This window comes from Muntiacus reevesi, chromosome 7 (genome assembly GCF_963930625.1).
Source record: "Muntiacus reevesi chromosome 7, mMunRee1.1, whole genome shotgun sequence".
NCBI classification, from domain to species: Eukaryota; Metazoa; Chordata; class Mammalia; order Artiodactyla; family Cervidae; genus Muntiacus; species Muntiacus reevesi.
The window spans coordinates 16874051-16892067 of NC_089255.1; the positions used below are offsets into that span (position 1 = coordinate 16874051).

The following is an 18017-nucleotide window of genomic DNA, read 5'->3' on the forward strand; positions in this document are numbered from 1 at the left end:
ATCTATGGAGAATGATATTCCTGAGAACACCGCAAACAGCTAAGCCCTACCACATTGGCCATGTCTGCTCCAGCATTTCTCGTCTCTCCTTCCCTTTCAGATGGGGTTGAGGGTCCCTGAGCAAACACCAGCCCCCCCACCACTCCCCACCTCAGTTAAAGTCCCCACCTTGCAGATGGCTATTATGGTGACATTGTGTGAACACTTCTCGGCTCCAACAGCCAAAGTTTCTCTAAAGATTGCCATCTTTTCAACACCCTTTTAGAGGTTGTGGTGATCCCATGGAAAACCTCCAGCCCAGAAGTTCTTCCATCATTCCTGGTCTGCCCCCTGAGGGCAGAGACCACACCCCCTGGGTCTTTTATTTCTTTATTTTTAACTACGCTGGGTCTTCATTGCTGCGCCTGGGCTTTCCCTAGCTGTGGAGAGCAAGGGCTAGTCTCTAGTTGTGGAGCATGAGCTTCTCATTGCGGCTGCAAAGCGCAGGCTTTAGAGCACGCAGGCTTCAGTCATCGCTGTGTGTGGGCTCCAGAGCGCAGGATCAGTAGTTGAGGGTCCCAGGCCCTAGAGCATGGACTCGGGAGTTGTGGCACATGGGCTTAGTAGCCCCGCAGCATGTGGAATCTTCCTGGTCCAAGGATCAAACCTGTGTCCCCTGCAATGGCAGACAGATTCTTAACCACTGGACCATCAGGGAAGTCTGTTCCCTGGGTCTTATATACCCCACCCTGTCCACAGGGGCTAGTGAGTGCAGAATCTGTGCCTCTTGACTTGTGGCTGAATGATTTGGGCTGATGGCCCCTCCTCTGGGCCCCTCCTCCCTCCCACCCCCCAGAGCCTGGCTCTGGGCTGCCGGCCGATTAAGGAGAAAGCAGCTAATAAGTCAGCCTCAATTCCAATGCCAGCAGGTAGCAGCTCCTAAGTGCCAGCGGCTCCTCCCAGACCTACCTCAGGACTCCCGGGTGACTGATGTCATGGAGCCACCCTCCAGGTTCACCCCTCCCCCTTCCTAGAGGGGGTGTGGTTTTAGTCCTCCAGAGCTCTCAGATGTCTTAATACAGCGTGTAATGTAAAATTCACACAACCAGTGATCTCACACACCTGGGACCTGGCTCTCAACCCAGCTGTGGTCCAGGGCTGAAGGGCCCACGGGTGTGGTCTGTTAGGGCATGTGGGCTGGCAGAGCCTGAGCGGATCAGAGGTAGGGCAACCAGGAGGGACCCAGAGTCACTGTCAAGAGCCTGAGGCAGGGCAACTGGGAAGGACCCAGGGTCATTGTCATTGTCACGGACCCAGACTAAGATCCAGTACTCCTGGATACCTCTCTAGGGGGGACACTGCTCCATCTCACAGATGGGAAAAGTGAGGTTCAGAGAGGCTGCTCTGCCTGCTCATGGCTTTGCTTAGATACTAAGTCAGAGACTGATTATTCCCCCTAAAACCACCTATATCCTGGTCACCTTTCTCCCTTCCCATTCCTTCTTCTTGGGTCAGGAGGACAAGAGTCACTGAGGCAGTAAGAGTGGGTCTGGGGCCTGGTTGTCCTGGCTGGTTATGACACTGAAGGTGATATTCAAGCCTCCCTTTGCTCTCCGGTTCAAGGGAATACTGACTGCTGCCCCGCTTTGCCCCACTGGGGTGGTCAGGAAGCTCACAGGAGGTGAGGTGTGTCACTCCAGAGACGCTGCCTAGGCTGGAGGGGACGAGGATTATTGCCACCAGGCTGGCAGGAAGATGCCTGGGGAAGAATGATGTGAGCCTGAAGGGCACAGTGGGCAGACCAGCCTGGCCAGAGCAGGGATGCCTGGGGGCTGTGCTGGAGAGCAGCTTCCTGGGTTCTGCCCAGGGATGGGTCAGAAGCCATGATGGACCACACTGGGAGGACTTGGCCTGTCCCAGCAGCCAACCTAGACCAGCCTTGGAGGGCTGGCACCTCTGGGCAGGAAACCTCTGGTGAGAGCTGGGATGTTAGGACACCATCTGGGGTGACTGGCTGCTCTGGCTTGCCTGGGACGTGGGACTTTTAGTGCTGAAACTGACAGTCCTGGGCTAATTGGGATGGTTGGTCTATCTAGGACCGATGTTGTCTGGCCATTGTTTCCTTGAAGAGGGAGCACGTGCCGGATTGGGGAGCTGGAGAGTTTGGAAGGGAAATGTTCTTCCCCAGCTGGCCCCTTCCGGCCCTGGCCTTCAGCCCAGCCTCCTGCAGGGAGGGGCCTGTGATCTGATCTCCTTAACTGTGCTGGAGCTGTCTCTGCAGGGGACACAGCGGCTGAAGTTGTTTAGGGGTTCATTCAGAAGGAATTATTAGGAAACACTGCAGCCACCCCTTTAAGCTACAGCCAGCTTTGTTATTTTGGACATTTTATTTTCCATCACCTGCCTCCTGAACCCTGTGTTATGAACTTTAGACCTGGGAGGGAATGAGGGGTGTTTTTGATTGGCCTCCTTAACTCTCCAAATGAACACTGAGTGGTATGGATACAGAAAAAAGCACTAGGCCTTAAAAGTGGTGCGTGACCATGGCCACAGGCAACAGGGACAAGTCACACTTGAGAGGCACGCAGTGCAGCTGGGGCCAGGCCCACAATAGAGACGCGCGAGTCATCATCATCGTTCTTGCCTTGCAATTAGACTCCACGACTTTTAACTTTATTATTTCCTTCCTTCTGCTGCCTTTAGGTTTTGTTTGTTCTTCTTTTAGGAGGTAGGTTAGGTTGTTTAGACCCCATGGCTTTTATTTATTTCATTTATTTGGCTGTGCTGGGTCTTAGTTGAGGCATGTGGGATCTTTAATCTTCATTGTGCGCGTGCAGGGTCTTTATGTAGCATGGAAAATCTTAGTTGCATCATGTGGGAGCTAGTTCTCTGACCAGAAATCGAACCTGAGCTCCTTGCATTGGGAGTGCAAAGTCTTAGCTACTGGACCACCAGGGAAGTCCCTTCAATTTTTTCTTTTTCTTAAGACCCCACACCCACTTTCTCATGGCTCTCAGACAAACCCTAGAGTGGAGCTGGGATGGGGTTGTCCCATTTAGCAGATGAAGAAACAGGCTCAGAGAGGGTGGAATAGTGCTTGGAGGGCATGTGAAGAATTAGTGGTGGCCCCGGGTGTCAGTTTGGGTCTCCTGACTCCCGGATAGGATACCCTGCACTCTGTCTGGCTCTCACTGGGTGGATATGTCAGCGTGGCGTGTGTGTGCGCCTGTACTGGGAGGAGAAGGGAGACAGGAGGGAGGGAGCTGTTCTTTGAATCCGCAATTAGTATCATATTAAGAAGAAGCCACACCTGGCTCAGAAGGGGCATGGCTAATGTCAGAGCTGTCTGGGCACCAGGAGGAGGCTGTGTATTGATCTCTGCCCGCAGTAGCCCGCCTGCCTGCATGGGCTTTGGTGTCAGAGGGACCTGGGTTAGAATCCTAGATTCTGTCACTGAGTAGCTCTGTGACCTTGGGGAAGTGACTGCAGCCTGTGGGGCCTCAGTTTCCTCACCTGTAAAGGAGGGTTAATCACACCTATCTCGTTCAGCTGTTGTGAATATTGATTATCCAGCACACAGTAGGTTCTCAACACAATAAGTCTCTTACTCCTGCCTCAGGTGTTCCCTCATGGGCTGAACTGAACCCTGCTGGTTCTGGGGCAAGAACAGGATCCTGGCCCTGTGTGGTGGGAGGCAGGCAGTTTATGGCAAGCATTCACCCTTCCATTGGGCTTTAACCCTCAGCAAAGTCCCCGTGAATATTCTGGTCTATCAGCTTAGCCAAGGAGAATTGAGGGAGGGGATATGGATGCTCTTCGATTTGGGACCTCAAAAATAAAAACTGGACTTCCCTGGTGGTGCGGTGGACAAGCCAATGCGAGGGACATGGGTTTGATCCCTGGTCTGGGAAGATTCCACATGTGGTGGAGCAAGTAAAGCCTGTGTTCCACAACTCCTGAGCCCTTGTGCTGCAACTACTGAAGCCCGCACGCCTGTAGCCAGTGCTCTGCAACAAGAGAAGCCACAGCAATGAGAGGCCTGCTCACCACAACAGAGTAGCCCCAGCTCACAACAACTAGAGAAAGTCTGTGTGCAGCAACGAAGACCCAGTGCAACCAAAAATAAATAAGTAAAAAAAATAAATCTCATTAAAAAGTTGCCTTAGCCTATCCCAGGGTGTCCTCAGCAAGAAGATAGTATCATTGGTCTAGATTCCCTCCTTCCTGCAAAGCTCTGGGTTTATTTCCTGGGTTTGTCTCCCTTTCCATTGCCTACTTCCTCTACATGACACACGCGTGGCCCCTCTATCCAAAGGGGGAGAATCCTGGATTCTGAAGTAGCGAAGTCCAGCTGCAGTAACGATCCATTAGGCAGATGAAAAGACATTTTTCTTCACCGCCGTTACACTGCCTGCCCCAGACAACACACTCATTACAGTTCTATCTCATTCAGCTCACCTAGAGAATAAAATTAGAAATCAAGTCAACTCCCTCGAGTCTTGTTATATCAATCTGACTTACACAAAACAGGCCAGACAGAGTGCGAGCTTTCCATAAAATTAGGCTGTGTCCCCAGGGGCTGCCTTGAAGCTACCCAACGTTTCAGAAAACTGCCAGGCGTCCTTTTGCATAATTTATCAATTACACACAATTCAATTCATTGCAGGCAGAGGCAGGAGACGATGACTTGGGCAGAAGGGAACCCTGAAAGTAGCATGTGTTGGGAAGAGGAAACCCCATTTCTAATCTCCTCTCCCATGCTGACTAGATGAATGATTTCAGACAAATTCTTCACTCTCAGGGGACCCCACTTTCCCCAAGCATTTAGACTGGGGCAACTAACTGTCCTTTAGGTAGTTCTTGAATTTGTTTGAAATTTGTTTGCTGAGGTTCTCTGTTGGTGGTATCCGAACACCGTGGTGGGTGGAGAAAGACAGGTTCAGAGCTTGGGACCTGCTTGGCAGTGCTGGGACATTGAGAGGCTAAGGTTGGCACAAGGGCTGTGGATGACCAGATGGCCAGACAGGTCTGCTTCTCAGATTTGCCTGGTTCCTCTCTCGCTTGTAATGCCTCCCTTTCCATCAGGCTGCCATGTTAACTACACCTCTATTTGATTTCAGGAGATGATCACAGCTCCCTAGGGGAGGAGGCGGGGCTTCCATGAGCAATGGGGCTTTACTGATGGGTGCCCAGGGAGTGGGAGTGATGCTGGCCAGGGCCACTGATATCAAGGGTCCTTGGTCCAGTGCCCTCTCCCCACCCCCACTACCTAATCCCTCCCTCTATCCCTTCTGCTCCCAATCCCCCTCTGCCCCAGAGCATACTTTTTTATGGTGTTACTTAATATTATTTGTTATACTCGCCTACCTGCTTCCCCAAAGGCAGAGAAGGGGCTGTTTCCCTCGATTTCCCAGGTACTCGGTCAAAGGCCGGCACCCATCAGTGGATGCTCAGGTCATGTTGTTGGATGAAGGAATAAATGAGTGTTGAAGACCAGAGAGTGACGGCTCAGTAATGCAGTTTACTGATCCTGTCCAGAGTTTCTTGCTCTGGGCCCTGACAAGCCATTTGCTTGCCACTGATGTCTATGCCATGACTTAATTCCCCTCTGCAGGGTCAGATGGACCCTGCTGCTGAGTCATTACAGAGGGACAAGATGTCTTTTGCCAGTCTCAGCACCCTCTCAGTATCTCAGAGGCCTGCACTTGGCCATGATGTAGCAATAGGACCGTCACCTGTGTAGGGCATCCTGCCTTGAAGGAACTGATTGAAACTCCCTGATGGGACAGGTGCGCCCACCCTAAGTTCAAGGAGAGATACCTGAGGCTCAGGTAGGCCATGTGCCTAGTCTAAAGTTCCCAGCTGGGGTGAGGAAGCCCTGGGATTTGAACCTATTCCTAGTTGATCCTGCAGTCTACACTCATACTATGAAGCCACAATTTCATGAACATGGTCAAAAATTTTTAGAGTGCTGTCTTACCCTCAATCTGTCTTTCATCCTTCCAGAACCATAGGTATAAAGGTAGGGGGGCAGGGATTGTCAGTCCACTTTAAGGAGGAGACTGATGCTCAGAGAGCAGGGTGACTCACAGGAGACCACGCAGGTTGTGGCAGAGCTGGGTCCAACCGCACTCCAGACAAGGGATAGAGGTTCAGACAGACTCAGGGACCTGGCTGCAAGTCAGAACTAGCAAGCTACTGGCTTTTTGTGTTTGTTTGTTTTGTTTTTGTAAAAGGGCTGAAAAGAATAGGCAAGTATTGCCCCTTAAAGAGGTGTTCCATATGGCAGGGGGACCGCCGGAAGGAGACTTCCTAACTGATCTAAAGGCAGGTTGGCCCTGCTGAAATAGAAATTATCTGCCTGGTGAACATTGCCTCAAATAATGAAGCCCCACACTTCTTGGATTGGGGGGTCCACGGGGCAGGGAAAAGGATGAGGTCACAGGGGTCTATATGTTGTCCCCAAACAGGAATGCCAGAAAGGTCACGTGTGGCTCTGGGAGGAGAGGAGCTGGGGCAGCCCCTAGCCTTTTGCTGAGATGATGCCTGCCTGAGGAAGCTCTGGAAGCACCCGCAGAACTGCTTTTGCTCCCGGGGGCTCTGAGCATGCTGATGGGTTTCCGGGGCAGTGCGTGCAGCCGTCACTCAGCCAGGCCCCTTAGGCCTGTGTGTGCAGGAGCCGTAGGGCGGACCACGCGGGGCAGTGCCAGCCCCACTTCGAGATGTCTACAGGGTAAATGTCTGCTGCTTTTGTCTGGAAGCAAAACCCTCAGCCACTGTTTCTCCAGCCTCTATGGAAATTAAAGCCAGGAAGCGAAGCGGTGGGTGATTATGGGGTTCAACTTGCTTATTAACAGCCCACAAAGGATTACCATGGGGCTTCCAGGCGAAGCCCACAGAGGCTTGAAAAAAGGCTGCTTCCTGGCTCCAGGCACTGCTCTTTGAAAGCACAGTCTTCAGGCAGAAGAGCTCCACCTCACTAGCTGGGGGCACCCCACCCCCCAACCCACAGGATGTTCATAGGAGCCAACCATAGAGGGTGGGGCAGGGGTGTGGGGTGGCACAGCCTTCTGTGAACTGCACCTGCAGAGGCTTGTGAGATGAGTAGGGTGAGAAAAACGCCTACCCCTTTATAGTACAGAGTTGGAGTATTTACAGTTCTCTCCTTGGAGAGGGAGACCATTTAGGTAAGTTGTTAGGATAGGGTCGGGCAGGGGTCAGCAAACCCACCTGTTGCCTGTTTTTATAAATAAAGTTTTATTGGGCACCATCGCACCCATTCCTTTCTAGATTACCTGGGGCTATGACCGCAGAGTTGAGTAGTTGAGCAAAGGCTGGCCCACAAACAATAAAATCTTTCCTATCTGGCCATTTACAAAGTTTGTCCACTCATAGGTAAGGGAAAGAGTATGGATTTCAGAGTTGACTAGATATGGATTGGAATGCTACTTCTACTTTTGTTCCATCTAATTTTGGACATGTTACTTCCCCTCTGAACCTCAGGCTTTCCATTTGACAAAGAGGGATGAGCATCTATTTAACACATGCTTACAATACTGTGTTTGCTTGGCATCAGGCCCTGTTCTAAGCATTTTGTGAACACTAACTCATTTAACGCTCACAATAGCTTTGTGAGGTGGGTTCTCCTATGACCACACCACTCTACAGAAGAGGATGCAGAGATCTGGAGGGGTTAAGTAACTACCAAGGACCTCACAATACTGGGCTTTTGAACACATATGGCATGGCCCCAGAGGCTGTGTTCTTAGCCAGCCTTTGCTAAGATTAAGGAGTAATGGATGAGCAGAACTGAGCCACAGGAGCTGGGGTGCAATAGAGACTCAATATCCATTAGTTCACTCTTCCCTTCATCCTCTTTGCCAAATTGCTTGGCTGCCCACCTCTGTCCAGAACTAGGGTCCCAGCCTCATTGGATCGCAGTTTCTGAGATCATCCCCTCCTGCCTTTGCCAAGGTCCAGTATCATGGATGCTGCTTTGGCTTCCTTAGCACGCTACCCCCTCTCCCTTCCAGCTACCATCTCCCTCCCACTGTTTGGTTAATAATAACATATCGTGTTCTGTCTCAGATGCATATCAGTTGTGAGTAATTATTGATGGGGAAATAGACAGATGATTCTCTGCTTGGACCGTTTTCACAGGCACCCATACCTATTACTTAGCATCCTTCTCTTCCCTCCGCTAATAACACTGTCCACTTTAGAACCTGGGGCCTTGATTTATTAGGTAATTTGTTTCTCTCTGTGGCTTGGGCCTGCCTGTCATCAATATAATAGGATGATGGAAACACAAGCTGTAGACACCAGACATTAAAAACTAGGCAAATATTACCCATTTCAGCTCCTTGTCCAGCCACAGCCAATCCTCTGCTTGTTGGAGGAGAGGAAAAAGATTTCAGAGGGATGCCTGGAGCCTGATTCTCACAAAATAACTCTCTGAGAATGGGGCTGGTTGCCCTGCTGTTTCGTGCTTTTGGGAAAAGGAATCAGAAAAACACATGCATATGAAAGCACACACACTTGTGTGCAGGCACACACACACAGTAAAGGAATCAAAGATCCCGTCCAAAGAGATTGAGTAAACAGTGAGGGAAAAGGACTGAGCTGGATGCCAGGAGGCTTGGCTTCCCACTCTGACTTTGCCACACTCTTTAAACGGGGGAGCGGAGGGCAAGTCATCTCATCTCTCTGGGCCTGAATTGCCTCATTTGTCAGACAAGGAGGTGGATTAGATGGGCTCCAAGTGGCCTTCCAGCCTTCACCTGCTGAAATGCAGCCAAGGTTACACAGAATATCATAGGCAGAGTTGCAAACTAAACCTTTGCTGTTTAAATGGGTGCTTTGAGCACTCCACCATGCCGTTCCCATCGATCATAATTGTCATCAAAGATGATCAGTCTCTTCACCATCAATAGCCTTATCACAATCATTGAAATAATATCACCGATAAATACTTTTTAATTGCACCATCATGAGAATCATCAATGCCATTATCTCCAGGTACATCTCACCCCCATCACCATCATCATCATGCTCATTTCGCTGCCTGTTTTCTCTATGCGAGGCTTCACATGCAGGATGTGATTTCATCCTGACAGCAATCCTAGAAAATAGGCACCCTTAAAATTATCCTCATTGAATAGAGGAGGCAACTGAGGCTCCAAGTGGCACACTGTGGTAAATGCCAGACTTTGGATCTGAAGTAGGGTCTCTTTGGCTCCAAAATAAGCTTTCAACCCCCACGCTACGTATCACCAGCATTGTTATCACAAATATTCTCATCAGTGTCAGCAAAACCATTATCCTCTATATCAGCATCACCGAATCACCCTGCATCATCTTTTGAGTTGTTCCCAGTATCATCGCCAATCAACATTGTTGCTAATGTTAACATCATCAATATCAGAATCAATCTCGCCAATCTCGTTATTGCTAATTTTGTTTTAATATAAATGCCATCATTAATTATTAGCAATATGGTTGTTGTCACTATCATCAATATAGCCCACACTGACGTCATAAATGACGTGTATCAGTATCACCAAAATTGTTTTTGGAGTTGTTTCTAATACAGATGTCACTGTTAACACCACGATGGTCACTAGCAATGTTATTGTCACCGTCATCAACCCAGTCCACATCACTATCATAAAAGCAGAATCATCTGAGCCATCACTAACCTTACTATCCACAAAGGATTACTGATACTGCCAACAATATGACCAACACCTTCAGTAGCATCATTACCAATATCATCATTCCCAGTTCACCATTATTATCTTAATACATCTAAAATAAAAAGTACACATTTTCAATTCAGTGGACTTCACAGATGTCAGTCTGCTTACCATTGTAATTTGCCATCATCTACTGAGTTCCTACTTATGAGTTGAACTGTATTAGGTCTTCTGTCCCCTGGAACTCTTCTGCCATCCTGTGAGAGATGTAGAAGGCAGAAATATTTGTCTCGCCGTCACATAACCCGGGCAGATGCTTCCAGGGTCATCAGGAATCTGAGACTTCTACATCTCCAGAGTGAGGTGATTCCTGGTTCAGCAGTTTTAGGCCTTTAAATATCCTCAAATTCCACCCATCCTTCCCAGCCAAGTTACCTCCCAGTTCCCTAGTAGTATTCCATCTCCTACTTCCTTGTGCTTCTACTGACTATTGTTTTAATCCAGTTACAATATTTAAAGCCCAGCTTTTGTTCTAGTATGTGTGTGTCTGTCTCCTTCCTAGCATGTAAGTTCCTGGAGGTGGGACCAGATTTTTTCCCATACCCCTTACAGGTTTTATACCAAATGTTCTCAATATACAGGTCTGGAGGATTAAAGGAGAAAGTTGGCTGGTCCACAAAAATCATGTGATGAAGTGTAAAGAACATCAGACTGCAAACCAAGACATCTGGAGTTTAGTCTGAATTGTCCCTAACTGTGCAACCTTGGCTCACCCATTTCCCCCTCTCCCCTTCTTTCCTCCATCTCCAAACTAAAGGGTTCTGGGGCTCTATCTTCCAAATATACTCTCAGACCACCCTTTCCTCACCCCTTTTCTGCCGTTGCCTACTTCAAACCCCACATCGCTGGCTTGAACCACTGCGGATATTTGTTAAATGGTCTTTCGGCTTCTACTCTACCCCTGTGTGGGGGCCAGAGTGCGCTCTTTTTTAAAAATTCTTATTTATTTATTTAATTTATTTTTTGGCCACATTGGGTCTCTGTTGCTGCCTGTGGGCTTTCTCTAGTTCCGGCAAGCGGGGGCTACTCTCTAGATGGAGTGAAAGTGCCTCTCGTTGCGGTGACTTCCCTTGATGGGGAGCACAAGCTCAGCAGTGGTGGTCCTGGGCCTAGTTGCTCTGCAGTGTGTGGGATCTTCCCGGGCCAGGAATGAAATTCATGTCCTCTGCATTGGCAGATGGATTCTTAACCACTGGACCACCAGGGAAGTCCCAGAATGGTCTTTTAAAATCAGTTTCCACTAGTTCTTTACTCCACCACTCGGCTTCATCCTTCACTTACAGTAACATGCAGCTGCTTCTGTGGTCTGCAGTGGACACACTCTCTCCCTGGCCGCCGTCTCCTCCCTCACCTCATGCATCATTACCTCACTCCCTGTTCCCAGACACATTGTTCTTCTCGTAGCCTCTTGAAAATCCTGACCTTGTTTCTGATGCGAGGCCTTCACTCTGGCTGGCTCCTCTGCCTGCAGAGTGCTTTCCCTGGAGCCTCACATGGCTGGCCCCAGAACATCATTCAGTTCTCCAACCAAGTGTTCCCAGCACAGAGAGGCTTCCCATGAGCACCCTCTGTGAAGCACCCCTTCCAGCAGGCCTCCTCTTCCTGCTGATCCTCCCACTCCACACGTATGCATTGACTGTCTGCTACAGGGCTTCTCAGCTTCAGCACTCTTTGTGCTTTGGACTGGGCTGTTCTGGGCTGTGGAGTGGGAGGGGCTGTCCCGTGCATTGTGAGATGCTGAGCAGCATCCCAGGCCTATATTCACTAGCTGCCAGAAGCACCCCTTCCCAACGGTGACAACTAAAAATGACTGCAGAGGACTTCCCCAGTGGGCCAGTGGTTAAAACTCTGTGCTCCCACTTTAGGGGGCACAGGTTTGATCACTGGTCAGGGATTAAGGGGCGTCCCAAGTGGCGCTAGCAGTAAAGAACCTGCCTGCCAGTGCAGGAGACATAAAAGATATTGGTTTGATCTATGGATTGGAAAGATCCCCTGGAGGCCATGGCAACCCACTCTAGTGTCCTTGCCTGGAGAATCCCATGGTCAGAGGATCCTGGTGGGCTATAGTCCTTAGGGTCACAAAGAGTTGGACACAACTCAGTGCTTTAGCACATATACATGCAGGGAACTAAGATCCTATATGCTGCGTGGCATGGTAAAAAAAATATATGTAAGTGAAATAAAATAAATAAGCTACAGGGCAGGGGTATAAAATAAATAAAAATAAATGTCTGCAGACATCGTCCAGGGTACTCTGGAGATCAGCCCTGGTTGGGAACCACACTCTTCAGAAAGCTTGGGACACACCAATGAATAAAACAGATCCCATCATCAGCATCTCCCTGTCCCAATCCTCTGGTCTTCATGGGAGGAGACAGACAATGAATGTAATGAAGTAAATTGTGTATATTCTAGAAAATGACAAGTGCTATGGGAAATAATACAGCAGGTCAATGGTGATGGAACAGTTATAGTTTTAAAGAGGGCTGTTAGGGCAAGCTTTGGTCGAAAGGTCCTTTAGAATGACTGTTATTTTTTGTTAAATCATTGCATGTATCATAACATAAAATTATATCATAATCTTGTTTACTTGTTTATTGTCTATCTTCTCCCCTAGAAAGTAAGCTCTATGAGGGCCAAAAGTGTTTCTACTCTGTTCAACATTCTACATCCAATACCTAGGATAGTGCTGGGTCCATAATTGTACTTATAAATATGTAGGTCAATTTTAGGGGCTGGGAACATGAGGCAAATAAGAGCTAAGCAGATAGCATTTAGTCCTGGCCCTGGTGTTGACAGATATCCCTTACTTCCGTGTTCCACCCACAAGCAATACTGAGGCTTTCCCTGTGCTAATTGATTCCACTGGTAATGAAGAAGTTCAATAATTTATTTAGTTTGTACTCAGAGATAATTTTAAATACCTAATTCTTTGGGCAGAATATTAGCCTTCTTCTGATCAGGGCTAACCTGACCACAAAGCCTCTTGTCAGGGAAAGTGCCTTCCATCCTGACAAATCACTTTCTACCCTGACATTATCTTTTTTGGAAGGGAAGGCCAAGGCTCCCTGTCATTGAAGGTGTTCAGGGTGGTCTCCACCACTACCCTACGGCTACTCTACCCTGCAGAAGGGACTCAAGCCCTGGATGGCGGTGACAGAGGATGAACAATTCAAAGCTTTAGTGATCATCAAAATCACCCAGAGGGTCCCACCCTGAGACTCTGACTTAGTATCCTGGAGAGGCGTGCCAGTCCAGATGATGCCCCATGTGGCTCTTCCAGGGACCAGTGTGAGCAGCGCTGCTCTAAAGGATCCACAGCTTCTCTCACGCCCGAGGTTCTGCTGGTCCTTCCTTCCAAGCCCAAGATGCAGCTTTCTAGGCCCTGCCCATTCCTTGTCTTCTGTTAACTGTGAATTTGTCTTCTGCTGACATCTTCCATGGCCTTGCCTGGGCTCTTAACCATCTCATTTTCCCCTGGTATCCTCCCCTCCTTAAAAAAATAATTCCAGTCTTAGTCACAAAGTAAGGGATTCTTTTCAAACCCAAAGGTCTATACTGACCTCTGCTGTGAAGGATGTGAGGCCAGGAGACCCTCTGCTCCCAAGGAGGTACCATTTGCATGGAAAGACTGGTATATGGATTTGGAACCCTAGAGAAGGATCAGAGATATCCCGGAAGAAATTGACAAGCGCAGAAGGAAAAGCTGGCTTCCTTCCAGGGAAGGCGCACACTTTGTGATGTGGCTAATCTCCGAGGGTTCCAGGGGATGGTGTGATGTGAGCTGAGCTCTGTACGACTTAAAAAAAAAAAAAAGCAACTATGGGGTTGAACCATATGAAATTGCTGCTATTCAAGCCTTGTTGGCCCACAAAACCTGAAATTTCACATGGCTCAATCTAAGAGGATTATTTTCATGTCTTCTCTGTGTCAGTTATATTATCCTCATTTTGTAGATGAAAAATTGGAGCCCAGAGAGATTAAATAGCCTGTTCAGTGATAGAGAGAGAGAGAAACAGGAACCCTCTGATACAACTACACACCCTTGCTGTAAGGTCTCTCTAGCTTGGTGGGTCTCGCACTTTGGAAAAAACATCCAAATTCCTCTGATCACTCGGTTCCCTCCCACAGAGGCCCAGTACCTTCAGGTGGTGGTGCTGAGAACCTGCATTTCCATCAAGCTCCCAGGGAAGACTTGTGTGGCTTGGTCTATGGCTTACACTTGTCACGTTACTGGTTTAAGTAGACAAGATAGAAGAAGACATCCTTGCAGGGATAAGGGAAGGTAGAAGGATGGTCAGAGCCTCAGAAGTGGGAGTGGGTATGGATTGCGCCAGCGAGAGCAGGGACAGCAAACCTGAGTGGGGGCGGAGGGAGCAGGTTGGAACCCTGGCTATGGAGGGTATGGAGGGTATCAGGCATGGGCTATCTCCTTCTTTCTGGTCCCCAAGTCTCTACCTCCCACCTTGCCCCATCCAAGGAGGTAGCATCCAACAGCATCAGCCCACAGGAACTCAGAAGGGGTTGTTAGCCTAGATAATTTCCCCAGAGCCACTGATCCCTTCTGCGGAGCATGATAGACCCTATTTCATAAAGAAGACATGAATGGCTGTAATCAGATACAATGTTTGCGACGCTGAACAAAATGAGCAAAGGAAAAAAATATGCAGCCAGCCTATAATTATGGGTGTAATATTTCAGCCTATTAGCAAAAAATATCTCAGAAACCTGCTGCCCCGCCTTCTCAGCTAAAAAATTGGATGCTAAGCTGGTGAAGGCAAACAGAGAGAGCAGAGCACTGAAGCAGAGGCCTAATTAATTGCATATACAGTGGTTTTTTTTTTTTTTTTGGCTGGCAGTGGCTTCTGACAATTCTGGGCCTTTTGCTGCATCAAGTAAAAAGAGATTGTTGTTTTCTAGCAGGGCTGCTCTGAGGACTTCTAGACACTGGTCCCTCTTCCTCAGTCCAGCCCAGCACTAGTCAAGGACATGTGTGTGTGTGTGTGTGTGTGTGTGTGTGTGTGTGTGTGTGTGTGTGTGTGTTAAGTCGCTTCAGTCATGTCCGACTCTGTGTAACCCTAAGGGCTGTGGTCTGCCAGGCTCCTCTATCCATGAGAATTCTCCAGGCAAGAGTACCGGAGTGAATTGCATGCCCTCTTCCATGGGCTCTTCCTGACTCAGGAATCAAACCTGCATCTCTCATGTCTCTGCAGGGGCAGGCAGGTTCTTTACTACTAGCACCACCTGGGAAGCCTAGTCAAGGACATGCCACTTACTAAACACTTGGCAAATTTAGGGGTTTTGTATAATAATAACTATACTTTTTTGCTTGCTACGTACCACGTACAGTGATAAAGTTTTACAAATTTATCTCATTTTTCCCTTTGGGAGCAAAGTAAAGTGATGCAATGGATATTGTTGATGAACTTCAGGTCCCTTGTCACCATTTTTTTTTAAAGCCCCAGCACCTGTGACTATCTTTGGGTGCCTACTTGTGAGCTCCTAAAGTCATCTCGGCTGAGTACAGAGAGCTCCTAAACCCTGGGGGCCAGGTGTTGGATTGTGGCCCAGTCCCCTCAGCTTGCATATCCTCTATGGAACTTTGCAGGAACTCTCCTCCTTGCCTGCCTGCCTCCCTCTGCACCCTGATCCCCTACTCTCTGTGTTCTTCCCTGGAGTTCTTTCTTGATAAATCACTTGCACATTATTCCTTAGCTCTCACTATGCTTCTGGGGGTCGGCCTCAGAGAGGGAGGATTAATTACCACTCTTTTTCCAGAAAGGAAACTGCAGTTGAGAGGGGATTGTAACTCAACTCAGGGAACTCAGTAAGAAATGGGGGACCGGGGTTTGACTCCATGCTTTCTGATCCCATTTGGCCTCCACGTGTAAACGTGGCACATGCCCCCATACTCTAGTCCCTAGTCCCTAGGATCTGTATGCAACTGGGGCAAGTTGATGGTTCAGCAGCCACCGTCCTAGGTTCTGCAACTGGACAATGTCTGGGTAAATCTGATAATTAGATCCATGCCTTTGTTCCTGGGCCTCTCTAATTACCTGCCTTTTACCTCAGGCTCACCAAACTCTGCAGGAGTCCTGTGTATGCATGTATTCATTTAGTCATTTATTTTTCTCTTGCAGTCACCTACCCATCTAACCTCATCCATTCAGCTAACCCCACCCATTCATTTAATACCTACCATCTATCCATCCGTCTGTCCATTCATCCATCCACTCGCTCATCCTTCCATGTATTCACCTATCCATTCACGACCCCCAGTAACATTCTAGCAGGGGACATGGATTTATTCAGAAGTCAATCATCATACCTTGGGATCTGTGCCCCATGGGGGAATGTATAGGATACTAGGGGCTCATAGGAGGGATACCTGACCCAGTCAAACTTCCCAAGGCACCTGAACTGAGATCTGGCAGGTAAATAGTGAACAGAAGAGTGGAATAGGTAGATTGTCCCAGACAGAGAGAAGAGCAGGTATGGTACAATCCAATGGCCAGAGGTGAGTGAGCATGTGGAAGATCCTAAGGAATAAAGTATATTCACCTGATCTTATGTGAGAGGAGGAGGTAAGAGATGGGGCTAGAGTAACTGGCTAGGGCCAGTTGTGCAGGACATTGATTTTGAGTCAAGGAGAGGATTGGGAATGAAGAGTTGTGGGTGCCTCCAAAGAGTCTGTGGTGGTGTTGTTTAGTTGCTCAGTCTTGTCTGACTCTTGTGACCCCGTGGACTGTAACCTGCCAGGCTCCTCTGTCCCTGGGATTCTCCAGGCAAGAATACTGGAGTGGGCTGCCATTTCCTTCTCCAGGGGATGCTCCCAACCCAGGAATCGAACCCAGGTCTCCTGCATTGCAGGCAGATGCTTTACCAACTGAGCTACAAGGGAAGCAGTAGGGGAATATCAGGAGCAGGTTTGCATGGTTTAGAAGGTCACTCTGAGAAGGAATGGGAGGAAGGGAGCCGGCAGTAGGACTGCGGTTGGGGAGGGGGTACCATTTGCCAGGGTGGCAGTGCCCCTTGATGCTGATGGAGACAGGGCCTGCTGCTGTTGCCGGGGGAAGGAGAGAAGTGGGGGTTTGTGCCAAGAGGGAGAGGATTAGAAGTGGTTGGGATTTGGTGATTGATTGGGCATGGGAGGCAGGGAGAGGGAAAAGTGAAAAGTGAAGGGTGACTGCCTGTCTCCGGCCTGTGTGGTGGGGTGGGTGGAAGTGGAACTGACCATGTCCCAGAGGGGAAGCAGGTGGGTAATGCAGGAGACCTGGGTTTGTTTGCTGGGTCAGGAAGATCCCCTGGAGAAGAGAATGGCTACCCACTCCAGTATTCTTGCCTGGAGAATCCCATGGACAGAGGAGCCTGGCGGACTACAGTCCATGAGGTTGCAGAGTCAGACACGACTGAGTATCTAAGCACAGGGCATGAGGCTGGAGGTTTGGTGCTTAGTTTGGGGCAGACTGAGTCTGAGAAGACCCTGGGGCTTTCGAGTAGGGTTGTTCAGAAGATAATTTGATATCTAGGCCTGAAGCCCCAGAGAGAGACAGGCACAGAGAGTAAAGATGTAGGTGAGGGACTTCCCTGGTGGCACAGAGGGTAAGACTCCCTGCTTCCCAGGCAGGCGGCAGGGGTTTGCTCCTTGGTCAGTTCCATATGCCCCGTGGTGATCAAAAAAGATGTAAGTATGACCACCACCCCTCAGAGTAGATGGGAAGGGCCCGGGGGGGGGGGTGTGGGGACTGAGAAGGAGTGAGCCCGCTGTCCTATGACAGATACCCCAATGCACACTGCCTCCCTGAGCAGTGGGCATCTCCCTTCTGGATTCCACTCCACACGTGGACCACCTTCCTCAGCTCACTCCGTTCTCCGGCAAGCACTGGGCGCGTGGTCTACCTGCATCAGGTCTTCCTCCCATTGGTCCCTTCCCCCAGAGCCCGCTGGGCAGCAGCTATGTGGGTCAAGCCTGGGTGTGTGTCTCTGCTTACCGCGGGACAGCCTCTCCGTCGGGAGGGTTCTTTTGCATGGAGGAAGAAAGAGAGATTGTTCTTCCCTGTGTGGCTGCTCACCAGAGCTGGAGGGGAGTAAGCATGCTTGTACTTGGAAGCTCAGGGGTCGGCTTCCCTCCACCTCTGCTTTTAGAAATGTCTTTAATTGTTAAATTACTATGGGCACACTGTAAAAAAGATATAGAGCTCAGGAGAGAAACAAATAAATATGATAGACTCCCTACCCCTCATCCTGCCAGTGTCTCTACTTCACACCCCAGTGACAATTATC

At 49.1% G+C, this 18017-nt stretch overlaps 1 non-coding gene and 1 pseudogene across 1 annotated transcript; one reads left to right on the forward strand and one right to left on the reverse strand.

The window, feature by feature from the left end:
• LOC136172511 (ras-related C3 botulinum toxin substrate 1 pseudogene) overlaps positions 1-18017 on the forward strand; it is a 138194-nt pseudogene that overhangs the window by 101630 nt on the left and 18547 nt on the right.
• TRNAC-GCA (transfer RNA cysteine (anticodon GCA)) lies at positions 16564-16635 on the reverse strand. Its single transcript has one exon. It is a non-coding gene; the product is annotated as a tRNA-Cys (tRNA).